This window comes from Phragmites australis, chromosome 23 (assembly GCF_958298935.1).
Source record: "Phragmites australis chromosome 23, lpPhrAust1.1, whole genome shotgun sequence".
NCBI classification, from domain to species: domain Eukaryota; kingdom Viridiplantae; phylum Streptophyta; class Magnoliopsida; order Poales; family Poaceae; genus Phragmites; species Phragmites australis.
The window spans coordinates 11,389,900-11,401,324 of record NC_084943.1 but is presented as its reverse complement, the minus strand read 5'-3'; the positions used below and the strand labels follow the sequence as shown (position 1 = coordinate 11,401,324).

The 11,425-nt window shown below is 47.1% G+C and overlaps 1 long non-coding RNA gene across 1 annotated transcript; it reads right to left on the bottom strand.

The window, feature by feature from the left end:
* Nucleotides 1-2,512: 2,512 nt before the first annotated feature.
* Nucleotides 2,513-3,865, bottom strand: LOC133906247 (uncharacterized). Its single transcript, XR_009907751.1, has 3 exons — nucleotides 3,000-3,865; nucleotides 2,790-2,922; nucleotides 2,513-2,712 (listed from the first exon to the last, which is right to left on the bottom strand). It is a non-coding gene; the product is annotated as an uncharacterized LOC133906247 (long non-coding RNA).
* Between the last annotated feature and the right edge of the window lie 7,560 nt (nucleotides 3,866-11,425).

Sequence of the window (11,425 nt, the reverse complement as noted above, 5' to 3'; positions counted from 1 at the left end):
GTTATCATCCGCACATTATCGACCATGTTGTGGGTAGTTCTAAAGAAGAATTTGAGGATGTAGGAAGAGTGTTTACTACATATTGAATTTGCTTACAATAGGTCGGTACACTCCACCATCAAGGTAAGTCCGTTTTAGGTAGTGTATGAATGTAATCCCCGTGCTACTATTGATTTACTACCTTTGCCTACTTTTGAAAGACTTAATTTAGATGCTAAGAAACATGCTGAGTTTATTCTTAAGTTGCATGACACAACTAAAAAGAATATAGAGAGCATGACAAAAAAGTATAAGATTATTGGAAGTAAAGGTAGGAAGGAAATAAAATTTGAACCGGGTGATTTAGTTTGGTTGCATTTGAGGAATGATAGGTTTCCAGAACTAAGAAAATCAAAGTTGATGTCTAGAGCCGATGGACCATTTAAAATAATTGAGAAAATCAATGAGAATGCATAAAAATTGGAGCTACCTGCAAATTTTGGGGTTAGTCCCACGTTTAACATTTCATGTTTGAAGCATATTTGGGAGAAGAAGATGAGCTTGAGTCAAAGATGAGTCCAATTCAAGAAGGGGAGGATGATAAGCCCATGGCTCCTTCGAATACGATCAATACCACCAACAATCCTCAAATCATGCAAGGTCCAATTACAAGAGCATGTGCATGACATTTAGACCACCAGGTGAACTCGTTCCTTGTTGTTCATGTTTCCTTGGATGGATTACTACTAAATTCTTGTGATATTTTATTGCATAGGAACGTGGGAGAAGCATATCAACCTTACTCGGACATCACTCCTCGAAGGCCAAGTCTACTCGAACTCAAGGCTGAGCTCTAGTCGTGGTCGTGGTCAAAGTCGTGGTCATGGTCGAAGTCGTGGTCGTGGTCGAAGTCGAGCTCCAGTATAGCACGTTAGTAAAACGGGCATAACTCTCTCATACGAAGTCCGTTTTAGACAATCTTGGATATTCTGGAAAGCTTACGACGAGCCCTATCCAATGAATATGAGCTCGACCAAATATTCATTATATTTTAGTCTGAGTCAAAGGAATAAAGTGCTGCGTCACCGTTTTAAACCCTACCGGGTTTTGTAATCGTGTCGGAGTCTGAGTCCAGGTTGTCCACGCCTCTCTCCACGGTTGCACAACCCTAGATCGACCTCCTCACACCCCCCTATAAATACACAGTAGCCATCGTAGTTTAAGCTTAGGTATAGCTTTGATTATTCTGTTTAATGCAGTTTCGCCATATATCGGTTTGTAGAACCCCAAACTCGAGCGCTTCATTGGTAATTAGCAATATTCAGATTGCATCTACCTGTTCTTGCTTGTGTTCTCGATTCGCCTGCAGGAAAAGCCTTCTTGGCGAGGTCAACCGCGTCTTGGCACGGTTGATAACCACGGAGTAGTGGTGTAGTGGTTGCGAAGGTTCTTGATCTGTTCTGATCAGAGCCTTTGGATTATCAACATCGAAACCCCATTAATAGACTTATCATATTACCTTCGGAAGATTAGGTAAACACGCATCAGCGTCTCTACGGTATCCACACGTATTGGGCAGAAACGCCGAGCACCGATATGCTAACACCGCACGTACGGCTAGGGTTTTGGGAGATCGTGTGGAAGGTTGCAGAGTGGCTCAACCTCGGCACGCCCTACGCCCGCCTCTCCTTATATAGAGCTCGCCAATGGGCTCCCATGTTGGAAGCCCTTTAGGACTCTAACTTCTCGTGGATCATAATAAAATCAAAACCCATATACGAATCCAATTCACATGTTTTGTTTCAACCCATTAAGTGTGTGACCCGTTAGGCTTATGTACAAATGGCTATGACTCAGAAACCTTTTCCAAACCAAAATCAATAGCGGCCTCTAGCAGGACACGTTGACTTCCGAGTATACATAAAAGATCATATCGGCTGAACCTTTATATACGCATGCATTGATCCCTTCGCTTCACGATACCAGTCAAACTCAAGGTGAGATACGTGACACCCTTGTGATAGTTCGACCATTCACTAAATCAAGTAGTGGATTCATCATGATTAACTCTTTAAGGTAGGAGTAGCTCTATCCCATGACAGCATGTCAGGAAATTCAAATCTAAACTTCTTTGGTGAGCAGCCTGAGATAACAACAGAATAATCAATAAGAACAGATGTTTTTTTGGCATCGCCTTGGTACAGATTTATTTCCAAAAGAAGTAAAATGGGGCAATAAACTTATACTTAGCTTTCGCCTGAGCAATATAAATTGGTCAATCTAGTACTATTAGCCAGATACCCAGACCAGCCATGGCCCTCGCAAAATTTAGAATTCATCTAGCAAATAAAACTGTAGTTTTTACTTTCTAGAAGTTGAAGCTGATTTGCCAATTTTAGCCTTGTATGCCGGCTTATTGGCAGTAGTCTGTGGTTGGTAATGCTGGGATCCATAAATATGACCATCATATCCATATTGAGGATAACAGTAGGTATCCCCATAAGCACCTGAAGAAACCAACAACCAAAACCAATTCATCCAAATACACTTTGCCATGATTCAAATCATCGAAGCATTTGCATTTTCTGTCTAACTTTAAGGGGTCGGCCATAAGATCGAACCAAGGCCCAAGTGTTCGCAAGCTTTGTGAATTGCTTAGTAGGGAACAAATATTCACAGATGTAAGTGCATCCGCTCCATCCTGGCTCACGTAGATGGAATAATCACCCCATCCTGCAAAGCACGCAAGCCAATTGATTGGAGTTCAAGGTAAATGCTCTGAACTTTGCAACAGTGCATCAGTGCTTCACCTCCACAGTAGTAAGCTCCAGGGCAGGCACCGTAGTACATGGCGGAGTCCTTGTAATCTTGCAGCGCCCATTGCTCCATTGACATCCCTGGAGGGTTTGGAGATGCTACCACACCATTCGGCGCCCTCGACATCTGCAAAGCAGTTCAATCCCAAATCATAGCATCACAAAGCGATTCACTGAAATTGTGCACAAAGAGGCGGACCATACCTTCTACTTCGCCTCCAGGGCCTGGCCGCCTTCACTCTTCGGGATCTAGAGACAACTTATGCAACAAATCCGTAGACACTGAGGCAAATCTAGTTAGGGGAACTCATCCACTTGGAAATACATACCAGAAGATCATGGATTCGGCATAGAATTCTACAAAGGGAGCTAAGACTAAGATCTAGGAACAACATAAAAATCGTGGCAAAAAACATAGAACACCACGCGCTCCGCAGTCCGTACTTGTAACTTGCACAGAATCACCCAAAAAAAAACAAATCCTCGCGACACCAATGAATCACCACCGCAGGGAAGGAACCAAGCCAAGATAGTCCAAAAACCCACCGAAAAAATCTCAAAAATCATCCAAAAACAGGAGAAAATTTGCCCAAAAAACCTCACTCGAAGACATCGATCGCCAGCACGAGTGCCTGGTGGTTCGAACCGGCGACCTTCCATAGGAACACGCGCTGCAGTTGGAGGCGGATCCGGCCGAGCTCCACAAGGGCGAGGTTGGGGTGCGTAGGAGAATTGAAGGCACCGTGATGCAAGCCGCTGAGGCACTCGGTGTCGTCGGGCGGAGTGGTGGCTGTGGAGGGCTGGAGGTAGAGGGCTCATCGTTATCGGAGGTGAGGCCGAAGTTGCGGAGGCAGTGGACATGCAGTTGATGGAGGTGGTAGGGGCTGGGACAGGGGGAGACTGGGCGGGGTCGGAGGGCGTCCACTTCTGCAGTCATGACTATGGAAGCGTCAATGTTGCTCATCACCTGCGCCCCTACCTCACATGGGAGAGAGCGAGGCAGCTTTGGAGTGTCCCTCAGTGCCAACCATCTAGCACATCGGCTGAGCTCTAACAGCGCATCTCGGCTATGGCGGCCAGCACAGATCTCGTGAGGTTAGCTTGCGGCATCGTGCAGATCGAGATCTCGCGGCATAAGACCGAACCCAATGGGTTCCCGTCCCGGGGCTCATTCCCTTCGCGATGAGAAAACGCCCGAGACGGGAACGGGAGAGGACGCCCAGCAGCACCCCTTTCCGGCACGGCGCGGGACGGGAAAGGAGAGAGGTTCCCTCGGCCATGGGAACCTCTCTCCATTCCCTTCACGCAGAAGGAGAGCGGGGAAGGGTCCGGCAGTTGGCGTCGTGCGCTGGTGCGGAAGACGCGGAGAGGAGAAGCGGAGGCGGCGCGAGCAGGGACGACGGCGGAGCAAGGGTGGGCGGGCCTTGGAGTCGGGCCAGTGGGCAGTTTGACCACGTGGGGAGGGCAGCGTCGACGTCGCAGGAGGCGGCCAGGCGGCGAAGAGTGCAATCGATGGCAGGTACGACCGATTTGCCCTATGCGTGCTCTAGATCCGGGGTTGGGGAGGTTCGAAGAAGGGATTTGGTGAATGGATCGGGTACGGCGTCTATTTTAGGTCACAAGGGTCGTCAGTTTCTCCTCCGGGGACGGATGGTCCGAGGCCTCAGGGGACCGGCGGAGTGGTGGGGAGGCGGCGGCGTCGGTCGATTGACCAGTCGTCCGACTTGGGGGAAGGGTGGACGGGGTGGGGTGATGGCGGCGTCGCAGGGGGTGGTGGGTTCTGTGCAGCGGCCTACGACGGAGGAGGTGGTGGCAGGGTGCACGGGGTACGGGCCCTGGGTAACCTTGCGTTGCCGGCGGGGATGGGTTCTCATCGGGCTCATGGGATTGCCGTGGTGCATGATGTAGATGGGCGCGGCAGCTCTGGCGGCACTTGTCTCCTTGATGCAAGACCATGTCCAGGAGGCGGCCGACGCTTTGAAGAAGTTAGCGAACGACAACTTGAGCCCAGAGAGCACACCAGCGGCCGTCGACCTGAACATGGCGCTGCTAGAAGTGGATGCTATTGCCGGCGATTTGGGTCAGCTCGTCTTCCAGGTGGAGGATGCGCTGCGCCGGTGCTCTCTGTCCGTGCCTACTGACGAGGTGGACAGGAGTAGCGTGGGGGAGGAAAAAGACCCATGGCCTTCCTTGAACAACGCCGGCGATGACATGGAGCATTCGGAATGGAGCACGGATGAGGTGCTTTGTTCCAGTACTGATGATTGCGGGTCCGTTGAGTCTGATAGGTCGTGGCGCCTGTAATCTGGTGGCCTGTTAGGATGGAAAGGTGTGAGGGTGGTGTCGTCCATTTGTGCGATTTGCGTCTGCTGGTAGTAGTTTGGTTGGTACCTTTGAAATTAGCTTTTTATCGGCTTAATCTGTGTAATGAACTGAATTGGAATCATGTATGAGTGGTGGTGTCCTGTGTGTCCATGTGAATGATGGAGGTCCTGTCTGTCCCTTTCATGTTGGCGCTAATAAATTGAACTGCTTTGGAAGATTGTTGTCCCCATTTCGTTGTATATCAGTATGGCTATACTCTTTTATGGATAGGTTGCAGAATCAGTGGGGGTGGTCTAAGTTTATAGTACATTGCCTCATTTTATTTCATTGTATGTTTCCGGTGTTTGAGAAAAATGGTTAGTGGTCCTGAATAGAACAGCATTTTGTTTGTGAGGCCATGCCCTGTGTGTTTCATTGATGCTTAAGGGGGGTTGCAATGGGCCAGTGCAGATAGGTATGTATGTGCTGACTGGACGTACATACCTATTCAACGGGCATGGTATGCCTTTAGTCTTGTTTCATTAGCTTCCTCATGCTGGTTGCCAGTGTTGGAGATAAATGGTTAGTGGTCCTTAATTGAACTGCATTTTGTTTGTGAGGCCATGCCCTGTGTGTTTGATTCAGGAGGGTTGCAATGGGTCTATACTCTTGTTTCATTAGGTTACAGATGCTGGTTGCCGGTGTTGGTACCCAAGGGCCATGGGTTTGAGAGTCTTGGACCTGTATGCAGTTATGTAAGGGTTGAAAGGGTATGGTATGCCTATATTCTGGTGCATTCAGGATTGTTGTAGTGTAGGACAATGTTTTCTGATTGTTGGGTTTAGGATATTTGAGTGAAATGGTTCATAGCAGTGGGGCAGTACTTCAGTTGAGTACAAACTTATATGATTGTGGCCCTATTCAGTGTTTGCTTTGTCATAAATTCTGTACCTTAACTTATTTGAAGGGGCGGTATGGATCCTTTTTATGAGAGTATCCTTCAGGACGGTTTCGACTGTATGACTTGGGGGGGTCAGGACATGGGTACCCAGGGGGGTCCTCTGACGTTCTCCAAGCAGAGTTCTCGTAGTTCTCACCGGCTACGAATCTTGGAGGGCACTCGGATGTAGGGTAGTTCAGTCTCGGAAGCGATGAGAAGGGTAGGAAGAAGGTTACCTCGAAGAAGAAGAAGAAGGTGGATGCGAAAACTGATAGAACCAAGTGGACTGATGAGGAAGATGAGTTGTTGGTGTCAGCTTGGCTTAACGTGAGCCAAGATTCGGTGGTGGGCACAGATCAGTCTAAAGAGACCTATTGGGGCCGTATCGCAAAGTACTTCAACACTTATAAAAAGGAAAGCATGATGCCGAGGACCGACAAAGCGCTCATAAATCATATGAAGTTGATCACGGATGCCGTGACCAAATTTACGGTGCATTACAGGAAGGTCGAGCAGTTGAATCCGAGTGGCACCAATGAACGTGACAAGGTAAAACTAATTGCGCCATCGTTTTACAATGGTACTGTCGCTGCATTTGTAGGCATACCCGACTGACCTTTAAGTGTTTAGCAGATGGCTCGAGCCTGCACCACATATAAAGCACTTGAGGGCAAACCATTCGCGTACACGCACTGTTGGGTGCTGCTGGCCGACCACCCTAAGTGGCATGCACACGAATCGGCAAAGGCGCAGAAGGTCCTGGATCTTGCGGAAGCCCAGTGCAGCCAAGCTGCGGGCAACGACATCCCTAATGATGCGGCTTCGAACGCGTTGACGGACCTTCCCCGTCCTATTGGCCGTGACCAAGCGAAAGCTTCCCGTGCGCGCAAGTCACCGTCGACCTCGTCACTTCCCACCGTTTCAGGAGGTGTTTATGAACGACAGCTGCAGGACATAAGTGAAACGAAGAAGGTGATGGTTGAGCTTAAGAAGGAACAGCTCGAGGTGATGCGGCTCCAAGCCACGGTCCGAGTTAATGACCAAGACAAACGTATTATGAAGGTCGATTTGGACAGTGTTACCGGCTCACTGCGCGAGTACTATAGGAAGTGCCAGGAAGATATATTGGCGTGGTGGAAGCTCCTAGAGGACCAATCATAGCATGGTTGCAGTGCAAGCTCCTAAATGATCAATGAGAAAGTTAACTTGTGCTTTTTAATGTGCTAAGAATATTCTTTTTCATGTTGTCAAACTAAGGCTTGGATTGATATGTGGGTGTTTATATAGCCCGTCGGGTTGAACTTGGTTGCCTAGTTTGAACTTGACATAACACTAGTTTCTCTAATCTTTGCACTGATCATGAAACCGTGGATGCTTTTGTGGTGACATCTTTTGGATAATTGAACAACATGATCAACACTTGCTTCACTCCCGGTGCTTGTGACATGAACTCACTTCGAGACTTTGTGCGCCTTTGAGTTATATTGTTTACTTATCATAGTGCTTTGACATCTCTAGTTCTTGCAAGTGCTTTGTGATCTATATGTGAAGCTTTGTAGGCTTGTATTTCATTTGCATATCTTTTGCATAGTCTGTTATCCTTGATGTTTGCATTGCCAAAGGGGGAGAAAATATGCCTAAAAAATATTATGCTCAAATATTCAACAAGGGATGTGTTTTGGGTTTTTGAGTTTTTCTTGCTCTTTTGAGGTTTTTGGCTCGTCTTTACCTCTCTTAGGGCTTTTGCAACATTTCTTATGTCATGTGACATATTTTACTCTTTCTCAAGTTTTTGTTCACTTGGATGAGTTTATCTTGTTTTAATTTCTTCAAACCAAAATCTTTGTGCTTTGCGGGTTGTCAATGCACTCATCAAAGGGGAGATTGAAAAACCAAGTTGAAATGTGCTTTGGTTTTCTTGTGATGAGTGATTGACATTGTTATTTATTTGGTTTGATGATCTTCGGTTTTGCATGAGCTTTGATGTGATTTGAATTGATTTGAGATTTCAATTGAGCATATTTATTATGGACTAATTGGAATTGGAGTTGGAGATATGTGTTTGCTTGCCTCACGGTGTGCAGGTGATGGATGCAACTTGGCGGTCGACAGCGGGATGATCGGGGCCAAGCGGAGTGCTTGGTGTCAGACGATCAAGGAGACCGGGCGGAGTCAAGAGTGATCCTAGATGAACACGTGGAGGTCAAGCAAAGCATTAAAGGCAGATGGAGATGGCATGTTGACAAAGTTAAGCGAAGGGGATACCGGTGCAAGTGACAAGGTGGCCTGAGGGATCGGAAGCAGGAGAGACTTACCGACGGTCAGGATCGCATAATGGAGTACACGCGTCGATATCGAAGCGCTTGCTTAAGGTGTAAGCAAGGCGGTGAGTCACGCTTTAAGAAGCGTGCAGGCGGTTTCGCCGTTTGGCCTCAAAACCGTGGGAGGACTGGAGGAGTATGTGGCACCATCGCGAAGCTTGCGTCGAGGCGAAGCTAAGTCGTGAAGGCGTCGCGGCCATCCGATGAATGTAGAAGAAAATAGACTAAAATACCCTCGGTGGTAGGTAAGAGTGTACTACAAGAGAGGGGTATATTGGGGAAAAGCTAGGAAACTTAAGGGCCAAGTGTCCTAGGCCTATAAATAGAAAAATTGAGTCCCTATCCGTAGAAAATAGAGGGGCAGGGTTAGAGAGAGCTTTGAACTAGCCACTTGAGCCCCCTTGTGCCACCTATTTGAGAGCCTTAGAGCTAGGGTTTTAGATGAGAGAAGGATGAGTGCTTAGCCAGCGTAATAGGTGAGAGTTTTGAGAGATAAATCTTTGTAATCCACCTAAAATAGGGCTGACCTCTTTGAGTAATTTATTTTATGTTTTTGCATATGCTTGAATTTCCCTCCTTCTAGTTTCTCTCTATTGGTTCCTGGTTACCTTGCTAGTTCGCAAGTTTTTCGGTTTTTGGTTTTGATCTTCGTTTTGGTTTTTGGGCTGAAATTTCAGCACCTTGTGAGATCATTCTTCTTGTTGCTAGAGGCATAAAAACTCACATACGAGTGTATTCTCATGGGTCTTGAGTACCCTTGCCTCTAGATCATCAACTTGGAGAGGTTCCTTGCCCGAAGATCTTTTATTTGAGCTGCAGTTTTTCACCTTAGCAGGATTGTTTTTCTTGATGCTAGTAGCTTAAGCACTCACATACTCATGTATTTGAGCAGGTCTTGAGTCCCCTTGCCACTAGACTATCATCTTGGAGGATAACCTTGTCTGGTGTCCATCTTATCTAGTTTGTTTGGAAGTTGCGAGTTTTTATGCACAAAGACACATGGAATGGTCTTGAATGGAACCTATGGTTCATATTCCATTTGTGAAGTCATGTTGCCATGAAAGTAGTCTTCATGCTTTCTCTCTAATTCTTTTGCTTCCGCTTGAGCGTTTTGAGGTGTGTTGGGTGAGAAATAGGAAAAGGCCATCTATTTCGAAAGAAATTTGTTGAGGCCCCTATTCACCCCCACTCTAGTCGCCGATCTCGTTCCTACACTCCACGTCGCGCGCGGTGCGACCTCCACTCCGGTTGTGCGGCGCAGGCTTCGTGGCTGCCTAGTGCGGGAGGAGTGGTGGGAGGCCGATGGCCACGACGTGGAGCAAGTGGGTGGCGCGGCCATCCCAAGCAGGCGGCGCAAGGTCCCTCCATCTTGCACGGCAGCATACAGAGCGTATCTCATCCCTCCAATGATGGCATTGGATCAGAGGAAGAGCAGGATGCTTCCCACGAGCGACGCATGAGAGAAGAGGGTGGGGGCGAGTGGATCTACGTGAGAGATAGGTGATGATGGACTCGGGAGTAAAAAGAAAATCTAGTGCGGGACTTGTCATCTGTGTCGGTTGTAGCGACAAGGGAAGCAGAGTTGTGACTGGGAGATCCTTGGAGAGCGGTTGGCCATTCGAAGCGAGAGGGAGCGAGCGGGCGAGCGGGCGAAGGACGGAGATTCAAGACGATGCGGGTGCGTACGTCGAATGGAGAAGGAACCGAAGCGGGACAATGCGAGACGAAAGAAGGCTCTATGTCCTTTTTTAAAGTAGGAGAGATTATTTTTAAATGTTATAGCTTTATGTTATTTTGTGTACTTTTGTTGCTGTTTTCAGATATTGCAATTGTTGTTCTTTGATGTTGCCACGGAGCCAATTGAACATCTTCTTTGCAAAGTAACTCCAGTGTAGTGTTCCATGATGAGATATGTTTCATATGTCATGATGTGTACATCAATGAAATCTATATGGTGGTCAATGTCATGAGGATGGGGACTAAGCAGACATATTATGCCCGCATGATCAGGTATGCTGGGTGAAGTCATGGCTTCATGGGTGATCTATACCATACATATGAAGAGGCTAAGAAACACAATATAGTTAACCAAGTAAAATCAAGTGGGTTGCCAGTGCAAAGTGATAAGGTGGCTTAGGAGTGGAAGCGAAAAAGACTTGCTGGCGGTTAGGATAATGAGATGAGGTTATACGCTTTGACGTTGAAAGATTTGCTTAGAATGTAGGCAACCAGTTGGGAGTCATACATTAAAAAGCGTGATATGTGGTTTCGCAGTTTCATTTTTATACTTATTTCAAGATCCTTGTACCTATAAGTTGTTACAATTGCTGGCATTGTTTCATCATTTGTGCATATTGTATACCATTAATTGTCTATTTTGTACTATTTTACACTTTTCGATCTTTTCCCATAGGTCAGCATGATACGGTGCTTTAGCAGGTAAAAAGAAGTGCTTGAGCGACAAATCTGAATTGTTGGATAGCTCTATGATCTTCGATGACAAGTCTACATGGTCATGGTGGAAATCAAAGCCACACTGGATAAGAAAGAATTCAAGTGCAGCCAAGGTCATGTTATGGAATTTCAGAAACATGAAGGGCCAAATCAGAAGAAGTGTAAAATTTGGAGGGAAATTTTAACCCTAGACACAAGACACAACAACCCGAACCGAACTCGATTTGACCAATTTTCGGTTATGTAGAAAAAAATGGTTCCATAGGGTTCAGTTTTCTTGGTATTAACTGGCTAAAAACCTATTAAACCAAGGAAACCGAGGTAGTCCCAGGCCCAAGGCAGCAACGATAGGGCCCCAAACGTCTGACGAATACACAGCCATGGTCCAGCATAGAGACGCACGTAACGACAACCAAGGGCAAGGTCTCAAGCCCATCTTCTAACCTGGATCTAGGAGGCTAGCACACGAATCAGGATATCTACAAACTAGGCAGAGAAGCCGCCGCCGCATCGATTTCACTATCGCGTAGCACCATCGCTCGCTGGCTACCTGCTTCGCTCCCTTTCTCCTCTCCACCGCATAGCATGGCAACCAACTCCCAAGAGGCACA